Source organism: Peromyscus maniculatus, chromosome 7 (genome assembly GCF_049852395.1).
Source record: "Peromyscus maniculatus bairdii isolate BWxNUB_F1_BW_parent chromosome 7, HU_Pman_BW_mat_3.1, whole genome shotgun sequence".
NCBI lineage: Eukaryota > Metazoa > Chordata > Mammalia > Rodentia > Cricetidae > Peromyscus > Peromyscus maniculatus.
The window spans coordinates 77,233,569-77,242,627 of NC_134858.1; the positions used below are offsets into that span (position 1 = coordinate 77,233,569).

The 9,059-nt window shown below is 48.2% G+C and overlaps 1 protein-coding gene across 1 annotated transcript in view; it reads right to left on the reverse strand.

Annotated features, from left to right (window-relative positions):
- Positions 1–502, reverse strand: part of Mrap2 (melanocortin 2 receptor accessory protein 2) — a 37,958-nt gene extending 37,456 nt beyond the window's left edge. Inside the window, exon 1 of the mRNA XM_042281339.2 lies at positions 388–502. The gene's annotated coding sequence lies outside the window, so the exon portion shown is untranslated. The remainder of the gene's footprint in view (positions 1–387) is intronic.
- Between the last annotated feature and the right edge of the window lie 8,557 nt (positions 503–9,059).

Below are 9,059 nucleotides of genomic sequence, written 5' to 3' on the forward strand. Positions count from 1 at the left end.
CCCTTGGTCTAGAGGCGCAGGTCTCCAGCCTCTGGGCTCTGTGGATGTGATGCGCTACCGGGGGCTGCAGACCCAGCAGCAGGAAAGTTTCTCACCTGCGGGAGAGGGTGTGGCCAGGTCGTGGTGCCCAGTCCGCCCACCGGATGCTCAGCTTAGCACAAGGAGCTGTATGACCCACTCGGGCTAGAAGGGCTGTCCTCAGCAGCCGGGCAGGCTTCGAACTTGGGAGCCCTTCAGGAGGCCCTCTAGCTGCCCTCGGTATGGTCCAAACACGAATGGCACTTCCCCGCCCTCCCCAATTTCACCCACTCCGATCTCGATCCCGGGGCATACTGAAAGGCACCCGGACCCCAGACTAGCCCCGCGCCCCGTCCTGCCCCGGGTTACCGCAGGCTCTGCAGCGTCCAGCTCTTCCAGTGCCCAAGCCTCACCACCGCCGCGGGCCTGAGCTGTGCGAGTCGCTCCCTGCGCCGCGGTGCGGTGGAGATGCGCGCTCGCGACCTAGCGGCGGAGGCGGCGGCGGTGAGGCTGGAGCTGATCTCCCGAAATGCTGAGAACTCCCTTGAGTGTGGGTAAAAAACCTGCACAGAGCAAAGGAAAGAAAAGATGTCCAGGGATACTTTGCCCTCTCCAGCTCTCTGGTGGGTCTCTTAGGCCAACTTTGGGTACCAGGCTCTCACGACCTGAACAATAGGAAATGGAGCCTCATAAACAGGCTTGCCCGTTATTCTCAGCCTTGGGTTCAGGAGTTGAGCGAGACTAGACTCCTCCATAACACACTGCTTAAATTACTGTCTCCGTTTTTGTGTGCCTCCTACAACCTAAAGGTACAGATGCCAAGGGGCATCAGACATCCTCCAGACTGATCCTGAAGAGTTACCGGTGGACTGGGAGCAGGCTCCAGTTAGCAGCCAGGACTCCTTCTGCACGCATTTGTATTCGGTCCTCTGATCTGTATCGGGTGCCAGACACGAACTTTGTAGAGCTAGTAAAGGGACAGACAATAAACATTACCAGTAAATACAACTCAGGGTATGTGAATAAAGTGTTGTGGACAAAAATACAAAGCAGAAAATAGGGCAGTGGGTGTGGGGTAGGGATGGGGTCAGCGCTGGCCTTACTGAGCGACAAGGAGGCGACAGAACAACCAGGCTTGTCGCTGGGGGAAGGACACTGGCTGTGAGCCAGGCACTAAGCTGTCCCTTAGCATATACTTATTTTTGGTCAACCCCAAGTGCCACATGAGAAAGGTCACATGGCCATGTTGGTTTTACAGATAAGAAAGTTTAAGCTGGGTGGTGGTGGTGCATGCCTTTAGTACCAGGACTCAGGAGACAGAGGCAGGGGAATCTCTGAGTTCAAGGCCAGCCTGGTCTACAGAGCAAGTACCAGGACAGCCAGGGCTACACAGAGAAACCCTGGAGGGAGGGAGGGAGGGAGGGAGGGAGGGAGGGAGGGAGGGAGGGAGGGAGGGAGGGAGGGAGGGAAGGAGGGAGGGGGAGAGGGAGGGAGGGGGAGAGGGAGAGGGAGGGAGGGAAGGAGGAGGAGAGAGGGAGGGAGAGGGAGGGAGGGAGGGAGGAGGAGAGAGGGAGAGAGGGAGGGAGGGGGAGGGAGGGAGGGAGGAAGAATTGCATAGGAAGCCATGCTGGTAATGGTTTAAGTCAACATGATGGTGCCAGAAAAGGATTCCTGGAAATGATATCTGATTCATGGATTAAAAAACAAAGTCGTTTCATTATCCCATGTAAAACAAGATATTTTGAAAACCATTTTTATAGCATCTCTGTGTGTTTCCCTGGCTCATTGGCAAGCAGCTTGATTCTAAATGATACAATATAACATCTATGGTGAGAACTGCCAGTGGTTCCCAAGACTGCGTTGGCTCATTCCCTTTGTATAGCTCTGTGGGGATGTGATCCATCACCCATGCCATGGCACCTCTGCCACTCTCGGGGCCTGGTGGACACTGCAAAGAGCAGCGGCAGAACGGCCACTGCGGAGTGCCATCTACGGAACAAGCCAAGATCCACCTTAGCTGTGGACAGCAGGGGCTCTTTTACCTAGGTAGAGAGCCAGAGGTTCATAAGATAGCCTAGAAACACTGTGCTTGGGAGCAAAGGCAGGTGGCTAAACTGTAGCCTCCCAGAAAGCAACAACATTAGGAGGATAATGAAGCTCACATGTCCCTCTCAGGTACCTGTCCCTGTCGGCACACACATCCTCCAGAGTCACTAAGACCTTTCTGCCTTTCCCTCTAGATCCATCTCAAGCATCACTTCTCCTAGAGAACCTCCACTGTCCTGCTGCAAACTCCTCTCTGCAGGAGGAGAAGCACAGGCCTGTGCTTGTTCCTGTGTGATTGCAGTCTCATGCATGGCACAGTGACTATGTGGAAGTGAGGGGACAGCCTCCGGCATCTGGCCTTACCGTCTACATTGTCTAAAACAGCATCTTTCATTGCTCACTAGGGGCTGACACTGCATCCTGTCTTACTGTGGGAGCAGAATCATAAACACATGCTGCTGGATCCGAATCCAGGTCTCCAGGCTTGCATAACAAGCACTTTACCTGGAGACCTCTCCCTGGCAACTACCACTGAACTCTTAACCTAAAATTGGAAACCTCTCTACAGCACATCTCCCTTTCTACTTTAGAGTTCGGCAGGTTTACCCTACCCCCTCCCAGAGGCCCGTTCCACAGTTTCTCTCCAAGATCACATTTTGGCCGGGCAGTGGTGGCGCACACCTTTAATCCCAGCACTCGGGAGGCAGAGCCAGGCAGATCTCTGTGAGTTCGAGGCCAGCCTGGGCTACCAAGTGAGTTCCAGGAAAGGTGCAAAGCTACATAGAGAAAACCTGTCTCAAAAAACCAAAAAAAAAAAAAAAAAAAAAAAAAAAAAAAAAAATCACATTTTGCATCCAGTGGGCATTTAAGGGGTATATTTTTTATTACAAGTAATAAAAGGATGCAGATCCATTGTCTTTTAATTTTGTCCTCTCACTCCAAAAATAACTAGTGACAAGGCAAACTTACATGTATCTATAGATGCTGTCCATTAGTAAACATGGACATCAGTTCGTCTTGAGGTAAATTCTGAGATTTACCTCAAGACGAACTGCCCCATTCTGAGATTGGAAAACTAAGGCTTGAGGGTCATTAAAGCTAAGGTCACAATTCTAGTCAGTGGCACAGCTGGGATTCACACTCAAACTGCAGAAATTATCTTCATCAGGAACTCATACTTCCTCTCCTTCAATCATTCATTCGCTTGTTCTTTCTGCAGATATTTACAATGATTTGCCTCAGCTCTGTAACAGCTGCTGGGAAGATTGCAATGATTAACGCATAGATCTTACCCTCAAAAATCTAATAAAAGAGAAAGATGAGCAAGGAAGTAATCAAAACCCAGCATTCCGAACTTCACAAAAGAGGCTCGCGGAGAGGCAGCCTAAAGGAGCTCTTTGTTTCAGCCACCGTGCTTGGAAAAGGAGCTGACAGCAAAGACGACAGAAGCATAGTCCTCTGCTGTGGTGACACTGGGGGAAAGTGCACAAAAGCCAGAGGAGAGCATTTGCAAAGGCACAGTAAGGATCAGTAAGATGGATTGGGAGGCTGGCTTTCATTAATGGGGACGGGGCAGGGGTGGGACATAGGGGTGGGGGGCAGGGGATGTGCAGTTCTTGAGATAAACAGCAGATGAGCCTGGCAAAGCCAGATCACAGCGCTCTATGGAATACTTTCAAGGACTACATTGTCCTTGAACATGTATCAGAAGTCATTATATCTGTGTGTCTTAGTCAGTGTTCTATTGCTGTGAAGAGACACACGACCATGGCAACTCTTATAAAGAAAAGCCTTTAAGTGAGACTGGCTTACAGTTCAGAGATTTAGTCCATTATCATCATGGCAGGAGGCATGGCAATATACAGGCAGACATGGTCCTGGAGATGTCGCTGAGAGTTCTACATCTGGATCAGCAGGCAGCAGGAAGAGAATTGCCACACTGGGCCTGGCCTGAGAATCTGAGACCTCAAAGCCTGCCCCCAGTGACACACTTCCTCCAACCTACTCCAACAAGGCCACACCTTCTAATAGTGCCACTCCCTGTGGGCCTGTGGCAGCCATTTTTATTCACACCACCCCCCCACCCCCACCCCCCGTGCATGTCACCTTCTCAGAGGAGAAGTTCCATGGCTTTAGTTAAATTCTCAAAAAGGGACATCAGCTTCCTTTCTCGAACCTGGTCTGTGAACCAAATAATTGCTCCATCAGTCAGAATACATAGAACCCTGTTAAATTTCAAACCCAGGACAAGTGGCTGAGGTGCCTATTTAATATAGGGTGTGGCTGGCATACCCTGCCCTCTACCCTGAACTCTCCAGCCCAGGGGCTGGGCCACCCTTCCCCCAGAGACTCTTCCCTATATAATCCAGACATTTTGATTACCCACCCGCTTTTGGACCTTTGTCCTCCTGGCTGCTGCACCTGGTTTTCCTCTCCCCTTTCTCTCTCTCCCCTCCCCTCCTATCCCCACATGACCCATCTCAGTCTGGTCATGTCCACTCCAGAGTCTCCCAGATGTCCCTGCCTCTGACTATGTTCTCCCTTTTATCTACAATGAACTTTCTCCTCTACCATACCTAGAAGCAGTTACGTCCTTTCCTTTCCTTTCCTTTTTCTTTCTTTCTTTCTTTTTTTTTTTTTCTCAGTCAGACACCTGGATTTTGGAAGAGTGCAAGGCTCAGCCCTGCCAGATGCCTCCAAACAAGAAGCAGTAGTTCTGGACAAGAATGGTCGGACCCTCCAGCACCTCACCAGTGCTTCCTAAGTGGGGGCAGAGGGTGCTGCTAGCTGTCTGGCAGGCCTAGAGTTGTGGAGCTGCTAGCTGAGAACATGTCATGGAAAGGGAGCAAGAAGTAGGACCAGAGTTTGCTGAGACACTGAGCCTTCATCTGACTTCACTAACTGCTAAGTTATATGTCCCCAGAGTCACCTGTCCTGGTCCCCAGTACTTCAGAGTATTTGGAAATGGGCCCTTTAAAGAGGCTCTTCGGTTAAATGAGGTCATGTTGGGTAAGTCTTAATCTATACGACCAGTGTTCTCATGGGGAGAGGACATTAATACACAGAGAAACAGCGGGTGCCTATGAGCGGAGAAGGGTGACCATGTGACAAGAAGAGAGTGGCCATCCGCAAGTCAAAAAGACAGATCTGAAACATGTCTGTGGCCCTCTGAGGAAACATCCAGTCTCTGTGAGGAGATGGTTCTCTATTAGTAAAGTTACCCAGACTGTGGTGTTTTGTTATGGTCAGATCCAGTAGACCAATGGACAGAGCACCAATTCAAAACTCACAGATAACGTATTTATGGAACTTAAGGTGATAGGCAAATAGCTCTAGATCTCAAGGGATTGACCTGTGTGAGCATGGAGTCCTCTACCACCACACTGCTCATCTGCCCCTGAAAGCTGGTTGTAGGAATATGGGAATGGAAATCTGAATACAACTTGGGATGCAGGAATGGAGAGATGGGGTAGCTGAAGCAAGGCATGAGTGAAACTGATCCCTGGAAACTGAAGTGTAAAGAGGGCTCATGTCAGAGCAATTAGGGAAACGGGAGGTGAACAGGAGGGTGTAGAATATATAGGGAAATGGGTAACAATGTCTAAGGCCAAGGATATATGATGAAGATCATAGCCCATGAGCCTTAGCAGGGTGGTCATGTGATGGAAACTGGGGCCAGACTGCTGCCAGTGGTCATATGACCACAGTGGGCCCTTACAAGGAAGCTGAGAAGATGAGGATGGGACCATGGGCCTAAGGAAAGCCATCAGACAAGGGGGGTTAGGGCTGAGTCATCTTTCTGGAAGGACCAATGGCGGCTCTTCCCATCAAGACACCATTGGCCTAGCCTTGGTATACGGCCATAGCTGGAGCTCTTTGTGTTTGTCGGTTCATTAATCCAATAGCTGCTCTGTCTGAACCTGATGGGACATGCAGTAGGTACATCCAACAAGTTGAGTAAATGAATGAGACGCACAGTGTCAGGGTGCTTTGCTCTTATTTAGCCTTTACTCATGGTTTTTTCATTTCACGTTAGATTCTCAGCCTTCCTAATGCTGCGACCCTTTAATATAATTCCTCATGTTATAGTGACCCCCACCTATAAAATGATTTTCTTTGCTACTTTATAACTGTGACTTTTTTTAATTGAGCAGTGTCTCAGTTCCTAAGGCCACTGGAAATATGTGTTTTCTGCTGGTCACACACCATAGGTTGAGAACCACTGGATTAGAGACAAACATTTTTAAAGATAGAGGGCACCTCTTCCCAAAGGAAGAAAGAACTCGAAGAGTCGAGGGAGAAAACAATTGATGAAATAAGGTACTAGACAAAAGAATAAGAAAATAAATCAAGAGAATGCTGTCAGAAGAATTGAGCATCCACTTATTTATTCATTTAATGGTGGGTATTATGTATTTCCCTTCTGGGGATAAAAAACTTTTTTTTTTTTTTTTTTTGGTGATTTTTCAAGACAGGGTTTCTCTGTGTAGTTTTGCGCCTTTCCTGGAACTCGGTTTGTAGACTAGGCTGGCCTCGAACTCACAGAGATCCGTCTGCCTCTGCCTCCCGAGTGCTGGGATTAAAGGTGTGCACCGCCGCCGCCGCCGCCGCCGCCGCCGCCGCCGCCGCCGCCGCCACCCGGCTGATAAGGAACTTCTTGAGGAGATGAGGCAGATAGGAAAGAAAGCATCCAAGTTTGTTCCTTTCTGCTTGCTTAAGATGATACCATCTATTTAGAAGATTTTCATGAAAAAATAAGAATAAAAACCAGCAAGGAAACACGTCAGGGATGTACCCAATCCTCTAAGTAAACAAGAACAGTCTGGAGACAGACTGAACCTGGAGAAGACCCAGAGGCATCACTGCAGAGACAGAGAGAAGATAAAGAAACGAGTAGGGAGGAAACGGGGTGAAGTGTCCCTGGCCTGCTGACAGGGGAGAGCGGGCAGCTCTTAGGATGCTAGAGCAGGGGTCCGTTGTTGGCTGGAGACTTGAGGTGGCACAGTTTATTTTCCAGTTGATTAGGACCTATGTCAGCCAGCCCAGGAGGAAGCAGTAAAAACCAAGACTTGTCTCTGAGGATACACCAGGAATACTTAATGTGTCTGGCCTGGGGAACCTGGCTGCATTCCAATGTGTTCAGCAGCAAGGCAAGAACAAGTTGGTGAGACAGAAAAACTGCTATGGGGCTCAGATCTTAGAATGCATAAAATGATATATTGCTGCTGCAACTCGACTATTTTCTTTCCAAAATAGGATCATCTATCACCTAGCTAACCCAAAGGCAGAAACACACATCTGCATTTGCTACCAGCAAAGGTCACCCAGGGAAACAAAGTACCATTCCTCAAAGACAGTTTCCTCCTCTGTCGCTGGAGTTTCAGAAGCCAAGCAAGAGGGTGAGCATTCCAGAAGCCCAAGCTAGACTATGAGAAGCACAGACCAGTGTCCTCCTGCCAACCAGGACCCTCCCCCACCCTCTTCATGCAGTAGCTCCCAGTTTTCCCTAGCTAATTTCAAGGTTACTGCTTATTATAATATTTTTCTTATTTTTTTTTGTCTTAAATTGGATTCAGTTTTCTTTGTCCCAGTTTTCTGTGTGGCTCTTTTCAAATTAACACAATCATTCCTAAGTCTGTGAGTAGGTGGAGCTTTCCTGTCCTGACCCAAGTAACCACTCAGAGGCTTAATATAAATTATAAATGCTTGGCCAATAGCTCAGGCTTATTACTAACTAGCTCTTACATTCACATTAATCTGAATTCCTTATTTACACTCTGCCACATGGTGGTACCTTTATTAGCATGGCACATTCATCTCTTGCTCCCTTTGTGTCTGGCTGGTGACTCATCTGACTCTGCCCTTCTTATCACATGCTTCTCAGTTTGACTTTCCCACCTAACTTTATCCTGCTCAGCTATTGGCCAGTCAGCTTGTTTATTAAACCAATCACAGGGACATATATTCACAGTGTACAGGATTATTCCACAGCATCTGTGTTCTTAGCTTTCACTTGCAAGCTGTTGTTTGTTTGTTTTTTTTTTTTTTTTTTTTTTTTTTTTTAAATGAAACTTTTTTTTTTTTTTTTTTTTTTTTTGGTTTTTCGAGACAGGGTTTCTCTGTGTAGTTTTGCGCCTTTTCCTGGAACTCGCTTTGGAGACCAGGCTGGCCTCGAACTCACAGAGATCCGCCTGGCTCTGCCTCCCGAGTGCTGGGATTAAAGGCGTGCGCCACCACCGCCCGGCTTGTTTGTTTGTTTTTTATTCTGTGGATCACATACCAGGGCAAGGTATAACCCAGTAGGAGCTTACACACAGGCCCTGTGCATCCCAGCTCTCTCTGTTTACTCAAACTATCCCTTAAGCATCCAGTGATACTGTTCCTTCACTAGAACCTTACAGACATCCACCCACAGAGTGTGGCACCAGCCAGACAAAACAGCTAACATCTTTCAGCTCATGCTTGACATTTAGTCTGGAAGATGGAGCTTTGGGAACTCTGAAATGGCAAGTACAATACATGTAATACACACACACACACACACACACACACACACACACACACACACACACGGCAATGGCGGGGATTTTTGGAGTGAGTTTCTATGATGGTGCTTGAATGTTTACTATCACACAGTAATAAGGAAGCTTCAGTTTATTGGCTCTGGGCTCCTCTACTTTCTGACTGCAAATGGCAAACAGGATGGCTTGGCCTGGCTCTTTGCTCCCTGTTAGTCTTTAAATTGCATCACAGTCAATTATAAGGCACACTAGAACAATCCCAAAATGGAAATTTCAATTGATTCTGGCTGACATTGGTGGTTAGTTGGATGGTACTGTATCATGTGTATTTAAGCCCCTGTTCTTTTCTGCATGCCCACAGACCACAGCATAGCTGTGAGATGAATTAGGCCTTTGGTCTCAGCAGGCTTCATCGTGTACTGGAAGCCCACCTTCCCTCTCTTATACTCACCACCCTAACTGGAAGGCTTCTGT